Raw genomic sequence first — 16,475 nt, 5'->3', positions numbered from 1 at the left:
AAAAGAAGTCCTCACTAGATTAAGAAACATAGGGAAAACAAGTGAGTTGGCAGATATAGATAGACTGTTGAGACAGCCTTAGGCTCTCTCAGAACACAGCAGGCTTAACCTGCACATCAGGTTTATCTCTTACCATTGTGAATTTTTAAAAATAAACTAGGTCACTGAAAAATGTTCTCTGTTTCTGAAAGTAATTTCAAACAGCATTGATAAACTGAATAATCTTCTTAGTATTGCAGAGTCTGAAGCAAAGGTCCCTCAATTTAAATTGCTTCAAGGTGAAGTAGAAACTTCTTTGGAATGCCACATTTCTAATAGTTCTCAGAAATGTGATTGGATGTCTGTCTATTAGATTAGAAAACACTTTACTTAATTCTGTGAACAGTCACGCTCACTTGAATAATTACTTTAATACTTAAATAACCCTGGAATGTCTTAAAAACCTGGAAAATTAATTTTCCCAGGGGACCCATTAAGTGGCTGGTAAATAGATGCTCACTGAATGTAGATAAACTGTTCTCAGATCTATTTTACAATTTCAGAGACTCAAGCTGTGAATCTTTGCACTTTCTCCATATTTAGGTGAGAATATGCTTCATCTGCTTTCTACCTTAAACAGACTGTTGTATAATTCTTCCTTCTGCTCAATATTTATAAAGACTAGATCCAATACAAGTGTTGATGGAAGAATCCTAAGTGAAGCTGTTCTGCAAAATAAAAGTGGTGTGTCTACATCTGGCAGTACTATCGGCAGTTGTGAAAATTCACAACATTTCCTAGCAAGTCTTTGTGCATGCCTGAGTGTGCAGGTATCATATGGCTAACACATTTCAAACACAGAAGAGTCGACTCTCATATCATTAAAAAAAATTGAAATAGAAGCAATAGGTTAGCCAACATTTGTATTATAAAATTACAAAGGCAGGTCATAAAATCTTGGGAAATTTAGAGGATGTAACTTGTGGTTTCAATTTAGGTCCTGACGAAATTGTGGATGCTTTGGTATAAAAGAAGAAAACAGCCACACAATGTTTGGGAAAAATATATCTGTAGACAGAGATTAAATGAGCAAAAGAGTCTTAAAGTATTTTATATAAGTGTGAAACAACACTTGCAAAGTTCAGAATCATAGCTAGAGTATTACCTTAGTAGGCAGTAAGAGGATGCCTTCGCTTCTCTTTTAACTTAAGCTTTATAGTATCTGAATATTTCTTGCTTATTTACCCATATGATGGCTACATTCTACTATGCCATTTTTTTCTTTAAGACCTATCATAAAAACAAATCTCAATCTATATAGTATATCCCATTATATGTAATGTTAATATATATTTCACTTTTTGTCCACTAAAATATATATTTCTGATGTTCACTCAGCAATATAGAAAGAAAGCTCTTAAGTGCTTAGTTTTATGAGTTGTTTGTTAATGTTGTTGTTTTGTTGGGGATTGAACCCCAGGGCACTTAACTACTAAGGCATATCCCCAGCCCTTTAAAAAAATGTTTTATTTAGAGAAGGGATATCACTAAGCTGCCTAAGGCCTGTCTAAGTTGCTGAGGCTGGTTTTGAACTTGTGATCCTCCTGCCTCAGCCTCTTGAGCCAATGGGATTACAGGTGTGTGCCTCCACATGCAGTTTGTTTTATAAGTTTTAATGATTATATACACCAGTAAAACCACACTCAGACAAAGATTAGATTTACATCACTCTAGAATATTTCTTTGCATTCTTTTTAAGTTAACTCCCTGCTTCCTTTCTGAATTGTTCTGGAGATATATATATATATATATATATATATATATATATATATATATATATATATATATATATATCAGTATGAATATAATACATAGCTTAGTGTATGTATAATATATATCTTAGTGTATGTGTGTGTGTGTATTGGTGTGTATATGTCTAGTTTCTTTTAAACAACATCTCTTATGTTCACTCTTTTTGTGTCTTTTAGTTTGTTTTTGTGCATTTCAAAGATAATATCCTTATCCATTTTCCCGTCACATATTCATGCTGTTTCCAATTAGAAAATATTTGATGTATGATAAGTTTATATGAAATCACAAAAACAGTTCTCAAAAGGGATCAGATATTGTTCTCTCCCACCAAAGATGTGTGAGTTCCTGCTGTTCACACATCCTTGCCAGAATTTATTAGTCGTTTTTACTAAAGCCTATTTATTTTATTGCATTTCCCTGATGACCACATGTTGAGTACTTTGACATGTTCTTCTTCATCACTAGTGTATTGTCTTTGTGAAATATTTGTTCAACTTTTTAGTCTATCTTTAATTGGGTCGTTTATCTTTCCACTGTTGATTTTTGAGTTCTTTATATATTATGGATATAATTCTCTGTGTCATATGTATATGTGTGTATATAAATGTAATGTATTTCCCAATCTGTGGCATGCCTATTTATTCTTTCTTAATGTTGTTTCTTGGTGACAAGAAATTTTAATTTTGATGAAGTACAGTTTATTATGTTATTTCATCATGGCTAACATTTTGTATGTCTTCTTTAAAGGGTCCTGATTGACAGTAGGGCACAGATATAATGTCCTATGTTTTTTTTCTGGAAGATTTTAGTTTTGACTTTACATTTTGCCTATGTCCATCTCAGATTAGTTTTTGTATATGGAAGTACATAAAAGTCAAACTGTATTTTCTCCAAAGTTTATTTAACTCCATTAATCCTTGTGGGCTTTTTAAAAAGTATATTTGTTAACAATTTCTTTATTCTTCATGTTAGTCAACTTTTCACATAAAAGCCTTACCATCTCAATGTGGTTGTAAACATGTAAGGGCCATGACTCTTTTTTTTCTTTTCATCTTTCCTTCTTATGTGAGTTTATATAGGAGATTTTTGCTTTTCTTTGTAAAGACTATATTTGAAATGATGATTCCTAATTCTGTGCTTATTTATATTATTATTAATACTATTAGGCTTAAAGTGGCTAGTGTTACTTTCCTAGATATTTATATATGGATCACAATTTCTAATAAAAGCTATAGGTTGAACAAGTGGAGACAACCACAAAAAAAGGGAAGTATTTCATAGTGGAGTGGGGAGGGAGATCATGGGAAGATTAGATGAATTCTAGATAGGGAAGATGGGTGGGAGGGAAAAGGAAGGGGAAGAGGATTAACAAGGATGGTGGAATGTGATGGGCATCATTATACAAAGTACATGTATGAAGATTTGAATTTGAGGCCAACATACCTTATATACAAACAGAGATATGAAAAACTGTGGTATATATGTGTATTAAGAATTGTAATGCAAAAAAAGAGTACATGTATAATGACATAAGTTGGCGTGAACATACTGTATGTACAGTGATACGAAAAATAGTGCTCTATATGTATAATAAGGATTGTAATGAAAAAAATTTTTAAAAGGGTAGAATTTTTTAGATGCTGTCTCTCACATGAAATTCTTCAGATTGAGATTGGTCTTGATTTTTCAAAACATTATGCAAGGTTCTTTGGAGTATCAATACCACCACAGGTAGTTTTGTGGGCAGGGAGAACAGTGTTAACCCTTTTAGTTATCCAAAAGGAGAGGATTCCTAGGATGGCAAAATATTGTGTCTGGTGAAGTTATTTCAGTGCTTTGATTGTATATATTGTTGATTATTTAACTTTCATTTTTTTGAAGGCTTCTTGAAAGCTGAGATTGGAATATAAGGAATTAATGAAGTCACTGAAATATTTAAACATTATAGCATATATACAGTGTAATGTATAATATAGTACATATTATAACATATAATGTATTGGGGAAAATTTATTATTTAAATATTTCTGGAGAGGACACAACAAGCAGTATATGTCTATTCTTTGGGGGCTTAGAATTAGATGTTATTTTAAGCATCATCTGCACTTTTGAACAGTGAATTGTCCTCTTGTCTACACCATACAAGTGGATTTGCTGATAAAACCATTTAGTTAACTGTCAAAAGTGGTAATATTTATAGCAAAAATAGTGAAAGTAACCTGCTTTTCAAGATGCCCAACTTCACTTTCCTGACTGCCTGAGAGTCACTAAGAGGCAGTGACATTGTAGTGTTGCTAAAATGGCAGGCTAGGAGTAGAGCTGAGTCAGCCAAACTGAAGACTCTCCTTAAGGGGAAACTGTCCCCAAAGCACTCATTGTAGTTGAGGGCTGGGTTCTTGGAAAAAGTCTTCCTGATGCCACCAACTGTGCTGGACAGGCTGCTGAATAGGAGGTGAGTTTGCACATAGATGCTGTGCTCATTTATTCCTTTACAATTTCCCTTACATGAGTTCCTCTTTGGATTCAGGATTTCGGTTAACTAGCAGTGACAAATACAAATTTGAAATTAGAAATGCATCTTCCCTCATGGAAACCATGTCGAGGATTTAGTCTGGTCCAGGACAATCTCAAATGACTAAAAGAGATGACTTCGTAGAATTTTTTTGTTACTTGGGCCTGTGTTTTCTATCCATTCTCTACCATCATTTATTTTTTCCCCCACTTCACTACTGTCCTTGCTAACACTCTCTCTAGTTATAAAATGAGAAATGTGTGGCTTAAGGAAGTTTTCTTTCCTGAGGACAATTGATCAATACCAAAAGTGGAACGATGATATTTTGCTCTTAGCCAGTTCCTGATCTTTCTCAGATGTTAACACTTCCCTCTGCTTGCTAAACTACTAGTGTGGTAACTGGTAAAATCATACACACAAATAATGCTCTAAAAATGTGGAATTTTTGTTTCTTTATATAGTTCACTTATATGGTGAATTTTCATTTCTACATTTCACATTTAAGCTATATGGAAACATATATGCATAAATAAAAAAATGGAGGTTGCACATTTTGAAAATTTCAAAGGCATTGTCAAAATGTGGATTATACTTATTTTAGTTTTAATATGTCTTTGGTTTGCTTATTTTTGAGAAAGAAAATATAAATCTAGGGATTGAGCAGAATGCAATATTAAATTATCATGTTAAATGCTGCTTCTATAAGTTTGAATTTAAAATGTGTCCAATTCGAAAACTTATTTCTGAGTACATAGGTTCATATTTAATTCAAGGTTCATATTTAATTCTTAAAATCTAAAACAGCATACAGCACCTTATTTCTCCCCAATCTGTTTTACCAAACAGCTATTCTTTATTAAGCTGTGAGCATGAGTTTTATTGGAGCTACTATACCAAGCAAGAAATATTATTTGTACACATTAAGTACCATTTTGATATTATTCAAGTATTAATATAGTTTTGTTTAACTTTAATGGGTGTTTCTTATACTACTGATTTTTATTTTAATAGCACAATATCCTGACAATATAAACATTTTCTAGATATACTACCTGTGCTAGACACTGCCAATAATTAGTATTGACTTCTGAATTCTAAATTCCCAAGATACAAACAAAATCAGGGACATATTTAAACTATCAGAGATTATGCATGAAATGCTCCAGAAAAAATGTCCTCAGTAGAGATTATGTTCTACCTTAACTACAAAATTTAAAATGAGTACACATTATGAGTAAATTACATAGCTAAACCTAATGGCTGAGATAGCCTATGCTTTTATAAACGAAAGGAAAGTAATGAAACAAAATTATAGTAGGTATTTATTTTGAATTAACTTTTAGAAATAGATTTTGTTTTTACTTCATACCTCTCTTTTATGTTTAGGACCTTGTAGAAGTTGTACCCTGAAGGGTAGGTTAGTGGACATTGAATTATTTTCAATGGGTATAGCTTGGCAATATGATCCAGAAAAAATTTCTATAAAAATTTACATATAGTATTATTTTGGTTATGGAGAAGTATAAAAAGGATGGGTATATTTAATTATTTATTATTTATGACATAAATGTATTTAAAATCATATATTCAAACACACTATTAAGGAATTTTTACCCTAAACTACAACAAGGTTTTTTTTTTGTTTTTTTTTTGTTTTTTTTTTTTTTTGCCTCCAATATACCTCTACCTTTTAAGGTTGACCAACATGATATATATATTTGTTCAATTAAACTATATATATATATATATATATATATCGTTTAAATTTTCAGTGATGTTTAGATTATAAATCATTTTTCTATAGTTAATTAAGAAACATTGGTTTGTAATTTAGAGAAAACACTTATCTTTGAACACAAAAAGAACAAACATAACTTGAAAATGTTACAAAGATATTTCCAGATCTCAGCTAACCTCTTTCTCAAATTGCCACCACTCTTATTCTTTAATGACAGTAGGGATCAAAAATGACTGCTTATTCTGGGAATTTAGAAACCCCTGAAAGAGCAGTGTACAATGATTCTTGAAAATTCAGAACACTGCCTTAATTGCAAAGTATTTAACAGAAGGCCACAGATGTTGTTTTGGTAAAAGGAAGTGGGAACTACAGTTGTCATTTAGTAATACATTGAAATGGCACTGCCTAGTGTGAGGGTTGCACAGATCAGGTCACCTCCTCTGGATAGATTAGATCATTTTTGGACAAGCTTCCATTATCATAGCATGGCATGGCCCTGTCCCCCAGGCAGACACTAAGCCATACTAGCTTCCTGCAATCTGTTAGTCTCTGTTATGACCAACCAACAATCTGTGGCTCCAAATGGGTGTCTGAGGGACAGTGATCCACCCAGTTATTAAACTTCCCCAAAGGAAGCAACCCAACGTTTTGGTTCCTACTCATGAAATTTTGTACAAACCGATCAGAATCCATTGCTTCAAAATTAGTCAAAATCTGATCTGTGAAGGCCTTCTGAAATTCAAAAACATCCATATTTTTCATTGGTAATACTGCTGTTTCTGGATCTTTTGGAGTAGTATATGTTGATCTAAAAAAAGTTGATGTTTGGATAATGGAACACATATACAAAGTCTCTCAAATATGCATTTGGTTTATAACCTCTAGCCACACCATTGTCCTCTGCCAAGTTGTCCTCTGTTCAGTGTTGCAGAAATGCCATTGGAGAGTAAAGAAGAATTTGTAGCTGTCACTACCATGCTTAATGAAGGCAGGTTTGGCCATATGCTCTGGTGAAGGAGGACAGGCACCATTATCTTTGGTAACTATCTCTTCCTGATACTTTGAAGGGTAGAATATCAAAAAGGAATAATTTATCCTGTGCTTTCCTCTGCCAGACTGTGAGAATGGAGCACATGTTCTTCTTATTCTAGTCAAAAAACAACCCAAGCACCAGCCAGTTGATCTTCAGAGTAGTCTTTGGTCTTACTGGTGGAGAATATATCTACTGTAGTGACTTCAGGTAATAGGAAACTCAATCTGAATATAGAAAATAAAGGCAGTTGTAACCCAGAGTTTTGGCTTTATTGAGACCAATTTTCATTTCCTTCATTTTACTTGAGTGATGGATAGTCACATTCGACATTAATTTAACACTCCCAGTCATTACCACATCATGTTGGCCAGAAATAATTCTGCCGATAGTCATGGTCATGACTTGGATCAAAGGGATGCAAGCCATGGTAACAGTGTGAGCAAGAGTCTTGTCAAAGAAGCCAGTCCCAAGGCAGCCTCCCTAGTAACATTCATCGTTTTTACTTCCTGAATAACTGTGCCAAAGATGATATAATCAAAAACTTACTTTAGGACATTGGTTTGAGTAACAAACGTGAAAGTGCTGCTCTTGCCAAAACATGTGGCATCAGATCTGTATATAAAGAGCCCTTTGCAAAAATGGAATGTGAACAGCATCTACCACAATATTTTTAAATATTGTTTGGGTTTTGCTAACGTTTCCTTTGCTTTTGTCTGGACAGGGTAGCTTATAGCTGAAATTAACAGCTTGGGGGTCTTAAACAAAACCTGAAGGTCCAATCTACTGCCCTGGGAAGTGTTTTAAAAGTGTAAGTCAATATGGAAGTCATTGTGAAATCTTAAAACGTGTCTTCTCAGGCTCCTGCTTCTGGCAAGGTTCAGTTCTGACTGATAAGACTTGATGGGACCATGGGGCAGTTTCTCTACAAAAGGTTAAGCTAGTAAATAGTTTAAAAATAATTCAAGTGGATTCTGTAACATGTATTTGAAATGTATACATTTAAGATCTTAAATCATCTTACATTTTTATTATCAACAAAGCAACATATTTTTGTGAGTTTAAAAGATATTAATCATGCAAAATGAAAACTCTTCATGGTAAGTTCCTGAGCTATTTTTGTTTCAAAGACCATTTTAATTTTGGGAGGAAGACTATGGAAGGCTATTGAGTTTATGTGTTCTAGTATTTATTTTAAACCTTTAATATATAGAGTTAGATTCCTGCTTCTTTATGGGTAGGTTGCCTTGGATATTGGGTCCATATATGAAGGGCTCAGATTTTCAAAAACTCACTGAATAGGTATGAATGAATCTTGAATTTTTGAGAAATGCTTATGTAATAATACAAGTTAGATTATATGACATTTTCTATGGCTATTATTTCTGTCACAGTGGCATTGAAATGTTAAACTCAGTTCTTAAGCAACACTTAGTGATTCTACATTAAGAAACAGAATATATTTTCAGAGAGATTTTGTATTATGAAGCCTTGACATCTACCCCAAATTTTAGAAATGTGTTGTATGGTTTTGAAAGGAAAATAATGTCACTTTTGTTGAGGTTTGTGTGTTTTTATGAATTTTTGTAACAGGTTGTTTAATGTTTTGGGTGGAAGGTGATTTGTTGAAATATGCAGATACAAATTCTTCAGCTAACAAAACTAGCTGAAATATAATGTACCTATTTAAAATTTAATATTTAAATGATCTGAACTCATCAAATTCAATAGTGCAAAGGCTATACATGCACATGTTGGAACATATATAATGAGGAATATAAGGAGTCTACAGGAAAGGCAGTTGAATATTTGTGTTATAGCCTACAGTTGTGCACAAAATTTTTTGTCTAGTATACTATTTGAGTCAAGTTCAAGTAAGTGATTCAACAGCTTCCTCTTTTAAAGTGTATCTCTAGAATCAGGAGATCAAATTGCCTCTCTATCAGAATAGAGAACCATCTATTATGCCCTTATATACACTTCAAACATTTCTAGATCAAAATAATGATTATGAGGTATTTTATTTGATATTCATGCACATTATACTAAGATTGGCAGGATAAATGGAATGGTAAGTATCAAACTTTGGTGTTATAGTACACAAAAGTGGGGGATAGATAGTTTGTTGCCACATGGCACTAATAATATTGCTCCTAAAATCCAAAGCCACTGTTCCCATTCTATTTTAATCCAAAGAAAAAAATATGAGCAAATTGAAGGAAATAAGAAGTATTAAAATTGATAATTGTTCTTATTTTATAGGTAGATGAAGTAGTAAATAAGAGAACTCAAAATTAGTCAATATCTGAAAGAGAGGAAAGAACTATTTAAGGAAAGAAATTATTAAGGTTTATCCAGAAATAACAAAAATATATTAAAAATATGTGGTCATTATTATTAGCAAAAACTACCTTGGTAATGGAACTTGAGCAATAAGACAATAATCTCTCATGGAATGATAATAGAATATCTCTTAGAGCATTTTACAGTGCTAATGTGTTGCAGAAAAGACAAGACAAGCAGTTAGTGAATCTTTGTTCCATTTTCCATAGTACAGTAAATCCTATTAAAGAAACATAAGAATCCACCGACATGTGCTTTAAAGAATATATAATAATGTATTAGAATTATTGGTGCTATTTGAATTATACAAACTATTTGTAGTTTTTTTTTTTTTTTTTGGTTCAGTTAAATTATAATTAGAAGATGTTAGATCTGTATTCAGTAGCATCACCAATTCACTTAAGGGACATCTGTTACATTAAATTTCACAGCTTTTTTTTTTTTTTTTTTGCAAGAGTTATTGTTCTCTGATGAGCAGAAATGAGAAGTATCTTGTTTCACTTGAATCTTTAATTTTAAACATTTGAAGAAAATGTTTATATTACAATAAATTTAGACAATATAGTTTAAAATCTCAAGATACAAATGAATTATATGCTGTCACTCTTGTCTCTATATATTCAAAAGTCAATGGAAATAGTGGTACCGTTCTCAAATTTTACATAGCAGTTTGCAGAATGGGACATAGACTTGTAAACATATTTGTGAGTTAATATGTATATTAAGGTTTTATCTTTGTAAAATGCTCCATGGCATCAGTGTCCAAACTCTGTGGGGAAAAAAAAAGTTTCTTCCTGATTCTATAATAAAATGAGGCAGTGTTGCCAGTGACCTTGGATGTATGCACATTTGTGTTTGTAGTAAATTCTTTAATTTCTTATATGCAAAGTGGAAAGCAATTGAAACACATCAGAGGAATATGTTGTATTCATCAGTAAAAGGCAAATGGAAAGGATGACAATTTTAGTTGATTTTGTCTTGGAAAATAAAATTAATGTTGTAATTTATTTGGGGAGGCATCACTCAGCTTTCAAACTTCAATCATATTATTTATTATTGATGGATACATTATATTTCTCTTTAGAGCTGCATTTTTAACAGAGGAGGCATCATGATTAGCTGCATATCCATATTCTTCTTACTTTGCTGGGGTATCTTGGATAGATCTAAAGCTTATTCTTATAAACTGTTCATGCTTTTCATCATATTTGTTTACCAAAAAGTGTAGTGAAAATAAAATTTCCTCAAGTAATTGAGATTTAATTACTTGGTAATATGAAACATTCATTTATTAGAGCAGAAACAAGCAGAAATTTTATGACACATGAGGGAATGGAATTCAGGCTCAATTGTTAACCAGAAAATGATGTGGAACTCTGAAATAAATGAGTACTGTTAGCCTATGTATCAAGAGGGATGTCTTCTTAAAGCAAGATATTTTAGCATGTATTTGGTTCCTTCCAAAGGAAGCACTCACCGTTAAAATAAAATTTAGTATTATTCTAAATATATACATGGCAAAAAAGTAAGTTTTTTTAAAGTATTTGTTATGTTGGCTCACAAGTAGCTGTATTTTTTATTTGTGAGATTTCAAATGTATACATAGAATTTAAGTAGTCTTAGTATAGTCTGTTTTCTGTGGTCCTAGACTGACTCAGAATCTATGATCCACATTCATTGCTATGGTAAAATAATTTAATCTGCAAAAGTAACAGATTTCCCTGTATAATAATTCTGATTAACAACCTAAATTCTGAGATGGGCCTGATTCTAAATGTCAGTCATGACCTCCTATATCCTAATAATTACACAGTTCAGTAGAGAAGAAAAATAGTTGAATTTGTACTCAGACATGTGTTAAGTGCAGAAGCCACCAGAGGTGAAGGCCTATCCTTCAAAGCAGTTCGAAAGAGAAAACATCCAAGAGCTCTAAGCCTGCATATTATGAAGAAGGCTTGACAGATATAAGAGAGTAATTTTCTACCATATCCACTTCAAGCATAGGAAAGATAATGTTAATTCTCATCCCTGAAATATAACCACATTAAATCCTGGAATTTAGTACAGGAAATTAAAAAAAAAAAAAAAGCTGTCTAACTTATAGAACTACTTTTAAAATAATCATAATTTAGAACTCTCCTTAGTAATTATATGGGGGTTTGCAAAGTATAGTCTATATAATTTTACTGTTATTAAAAAGAAATTGAGGGCTGGGGATGTGGCTCAAGCGGTAGCGTGCTGGCCTGGCATGCACGGGGCGCTGGTTCGATTCTCAGCACCACATAAAAAAGATAAAGATGTTGTGTCCACCAAAAACTAAAAAATAAATATTAAAAAAAATTCTCTCTCTCTCTCTTAAAAAAAAAGAAATTGACCCCTTTTTATAGCATTAATTTTGTTAAATTGGAATCACATTAGAGAGTATGTTATTACAAATACTAATGACATTCACCGTGACTTTCAAGACAGATGCAGCATCTCCCTACCTACAACCTTTTGATCTGGTGGGGAGGGTAGGGTTTTGTATGACAGAGAGATAAATGAGCTAGATTTTAGATCTTTGTGGCAACTGGACCAAAGGTTTATTTTCATAATGTGGTATCTGATAGACTCTTTCCATATATGTGTTTATTTCTCTACATTGTTCTAAAATGTGTTCAAGACTGTTTGTAAAACTATGTCAACTGTAGAAGAGAAAAGTGCTTAAAGAAATCTTGTGAAGGTGGGAAGATGTTAACAATTAGAATGAAGCAGGGAGTGAAGTCAGTAGATCAAGTGCAAGCTGCCAGAGCAGGTGCTTTGGCTGGAGATGAGCCTTACATCGACTCTCAGGTCTCCAGGAAACAATGTAAACAAGAAACAGGATAAGGTTTTTTATTCCACACATTAGATAAAAATAAAACAGTTGTCTTGGCATTCTGGAACACAAGAATTATTTCTCTTAGGGACCTGGTATAAAGGAAACTATAACTTTAATAAAATTTCAGCAGCATTCTTACCAGACATATGCTCCATATGTTCACATGACAAGAGATCAAATTATTCCAACCTTACAACAAATTAACTGAAAGGTGAAAAATGTGTAACCATACACTCCATAAAACATTTTAAGCCTTTCTCTCAATGTTACGTAATAAAGATTTATATAGCATTTGTTGCCATGAATTTTAAAACAAATATATCACATGAATATGGTGTATTTAAACTATTTCCTATGGGACATGGACATCTAAGTTTATTAATAATTGAAATTTGTTTATACCAGTTTATATGGAGATTCCAATGAGTAAAGTACATTTTATATACATGTAAAGTATTTATAACAATCCTCCAATATTGATGTATGATTTTTTTTTATAAATAGATTAGACAGACCTTTCAGTTAGATTTAGAGAGCAGCTAATTGAATCACATATATTTTCTCTCATACCTGGTTCTTAATTATAATATCCTGTAGTGTTATTTAAAAAAAAATAATTTCAGGATTTAGCACACATCTGTTGAATCTAAATCTATTTAGAGGAAGTTGAGTGTGGGTGTTCCATGCAGTATGAAAAAGTTGGAAAGAAAAGAATTAGAAAACTAACAGTTAAATAAATCTCTAGGAGATTTAGGTGATGTAAAAATATAGATCACTTTCTAGTGTAAAACTCATTTTATAGATACAAAAACTAATTCATTCATTTATGTGTTAATTTATTTAGCATTTCAATGGGGACATATAATTTTCTGAGCATAATTAAAATAAAAAAAATAGATGTAGTTCCTATCTGTGTTATGGTTTGGATGTCAGGTGTCCACAAAAACTTACATGTGAGACAATGCAAGAAGGTATGGAGGAGAAATGATGGAATTATAGCCTTAACATAATTAGTGTATTAATCCATGATGGAATTAACAGAGTTGTAACTAAAGGCAGGTGGGGTGTGGCTGGAGGAATTGGTTAATTTGGGGCATGGCTATGGGGTATATATTTTGCATTTGGTACATGGAGTCTCTTTCTTTCTCTCTGCTTTCTGATCACCATGTGAGCTGTTTCCCTCTGACATATTCTTCCACCATGATGTTTTACCTCACTTCAATCCTGGAAAAATGGAGACTTCTAAAACCATAAGCCTCCAAATAAACTTTTCCTCCTCTACAATTGTTTTGGTCAGATCCTTTAGTCACAGCAACGAAGAAAGCTGACTAAAATAATCTGCCAGGACTTTACAACCTAAAGACATGAGATATGTAAATATTTGTGTACAGATTGCTACAGCAAGTGACATAGATAGCAAGAGGGATGCTATCATGTGAAAAGTCCTGACCTAGACTATATATATCATTATTTTAGTTCATATAATTTTTCCAGAAGTCAATATCCTCAATGATAAAATGAGGGAACTGATTTAGATCATCTTCAAGATGCTCTTTGGTTCAATGATTTTAAGATGTTAGGGAAGAGTGAATGGGAAGGAAGGAGGGTTGTGAAAAGGTAGAAATTGATATATATGGATATGGTAAGGGTAGAGAGAGAGAGAAAGAAATACATTGCTGGAGGAAGAGAAGGAGTGAATCAAAACAAGGAAATGGATGTGATCGAGTCAAGTATCAGGTTTTGATAATGATTTCAAACACACATGTAATTGAGAGACTGGTGAATCCAGGAGGGCTCTGGGACTCCAAGAATAGCTCCTAAGGTCCTTCTGTCTTGAATCCAGTACACCCTCTGACCCAGAGCAATAGAAGAGGTCTCTCTGGAAGGTGTGGATTCATTTTAGATTACGGAACATCTTCATTTTATAATCAAATAATTGTATGGTTTACATGATATTTGTATGGTGACACACTCCAAAAATTCATCAGTTCTAACTTTATTTCCTAGAAGAAATTCAGAAACCCCAAACCATGGAACATCTACTAAAAGCATTTTATGGATGAGGAATCTTACTAGCAAATGCCATTTATTTGTTACCTGGGAGGCTGGTTCCTGGCACGTTTACTAGAAAATGAGACCAGGTCAATCTGCCTTCTTTCATGCTCCTGTGTCCACAATGATAGGTAGAGAAATAGCTCACAGGGTAGCTGCCAATTTCCCTCCTTACCAGGAAGGAGAGTATAAATTTAGGAATAAACATGATGCAAGAAGATGAGAGAGAGGATATGAAATGGAAATAAAGATCTATTTTAATATCAACAACATTTTAAAAATTGTTTCGGATTAATTTCCACTGATAAAACTGATTTTCTCTGAATGATTTTAATGATAAAAATGCAAAGTATTCTAAAAGACAATACCTTTTATTTATTTAAAGTTGATTTTTCTGACTTCCTTGAAGAATTTGTACTTAGATTTTTTTTTTTTTTCTGGGAACAGCTTGTAGTGAAAAACAAATGGCACAGGATTGTGATAGAGCTTTAGAATCAAAAATTTACCATTTTTACAACCTGTCATTCCCATCCTGTTTCTATTTGTATGTCAAAATTGATACCCAATGTGAAGCATTAAATGTGCATTTATAACTCAATTTATTAATATTATCTTATACCACTAGAATAATTTATCAAAGGTTGTTACTGGGGAATGTCATGTTTTGGAATTAGATATAATGGTTTTAAAATGTTCCTTTTTATGATATTTCAGCTAAGAGATACTCTCTGACCCTTTAAATTTATTTTGTGTTCTCTTGAACTCATTATTTTGAACTAATTTGGCATTTACAATTTTATTTTTATGAATTATTATTTTATAAATTATTGCATTCTAAATTGAAGACTCCAAGAGATATAAAATATCTGTACAATTTGGGTGTATTATATATTCATATGCTATAAAAGAACATTTGTGTACCAAACTTCTTTTAAAGTTTATCAAAGTGATCACTCATTTTAATTCTAGCTAAAGCTGTTTACTGGAATATACATTTTTTTTTCTGGTTTGCCTCTTGGATATATGTATCCATGAGGCAGAAGTATAATGCGTTCTTTATAACCACCAATGGGACAATCAACCTATTCTGTAATTTTGATTTCCATAATAGGAATGGATTTCATAGGCCACATTGAATGCCACATTTAAACTTTCAATTGTGATTTCACTTTTGAGGAAAAATAAATTCAATAGATTGTCTTCTAATAAATTAGACTGACACAAACTATTCATCTTCTAACTCTGGAATGGGAAAGAAAAGATCATTTGAATGTTAACAAAAGACATAAAATTTTGTGATTTCTAAACCACATCCAGTTCTGCTAATAGACAAATGCTTTCTGAGGACAGAGTAACTCACAGCAAAGTGTTTTATATTCCATGTTTTCTGTCTGTCCTTGTTTTACATTCTTGTTTAATCACAAGGTTCAGCATATCTGGATCTCATTACCGTCATCTGAAAGTAAAGATAAATAGGGTGAAAGCTTTTTGTTATAGTATCGAGGGTTACAGGGACTGACACATAGCATAAGGGGTCTGAGAATGTTGGCTTCCAAGTGGACATGCCATGGAGCTCCTTGATCAAGATTTCCTGTTAATGAACTAAGATACCATCCCTTTCTTTGTTAAAATTAACTAACTGGTTTATTTTTTAAAAAGTAGACACTTACATAGGTCACTCCTGAATATTTGTCTTCACATTTCACTATAATCTGAATAGATGGGGAAGTCTATAATGCTCACTCTCCATTTTTTTTTTATTTACCTGACTAAAGCTGTGTTTATTGAGGACAAATTAACTAATTCAATTTTTCTTGGTGGTGAGTTCATGAGACATATATGGTAGACATATATGGTGCTTAGAAATCAAAAATATATGGTTGGCAGTGTTTCCCTTTTTAAATCTCTGAAAAAAAATATAATTTAGTACAAATGTCTTTGACATGCATATTTTTCTTTTATTTAAAAATAATACTATTTCTATAATTTTCACTTTTCTTCTGGGTTAATGAATAAAAACATGGTATAGATATTTTTGCACACTTTTGTATGCTCATAAATATATATAAAAATATAGACATATGTATAGAATGAAAATGTCTTTATTTTACAAAAATAGGGTTAAGCAGATAAGTTTGCTTTCTGTTTA

The 16,475-nt window shown here is 32.3% G+C and overlaps 1 protein-coding gene and 1 pseudogene across 1 annotated transcript in view; one reads left to right on the top strand and one right to left on the bottom strand.

The window, feature by feature from the left end:
- Positions 1-16,475, top strand: part of Znf804b (zinc finger protein 804B) — a 536,248-nt gene that overhangs the window by 132,258 nt on the left and 387,515 nt on the right. The window lies entirely within an intron of this gene.
- LOC114108486 (trifunctional enzyme subunit beta, mitochondrial pseudogene) lies at positions 6,556-7,903 on the bottom strand (annotated as a pseudogene).

Source organism: Marmota flaviventris, chromosome 1, assembly GCF_047511675.1.
Source record: "Marmota flaviventris isolate mMarFla1 chromosome 1, mMarFla1.hap1, whole genome shotgun sequence".
Lineage (NCBI taxonomy): Eukaryota > Metazoa > Chordata > Mammalia > Rodentia > Sciuridae > Marmota > Marmota flaviventris.
Note: the sequence above shows the minus strand (reverse complement) of the source record. Positions and strands in the feature narration are given on the sequence as shown.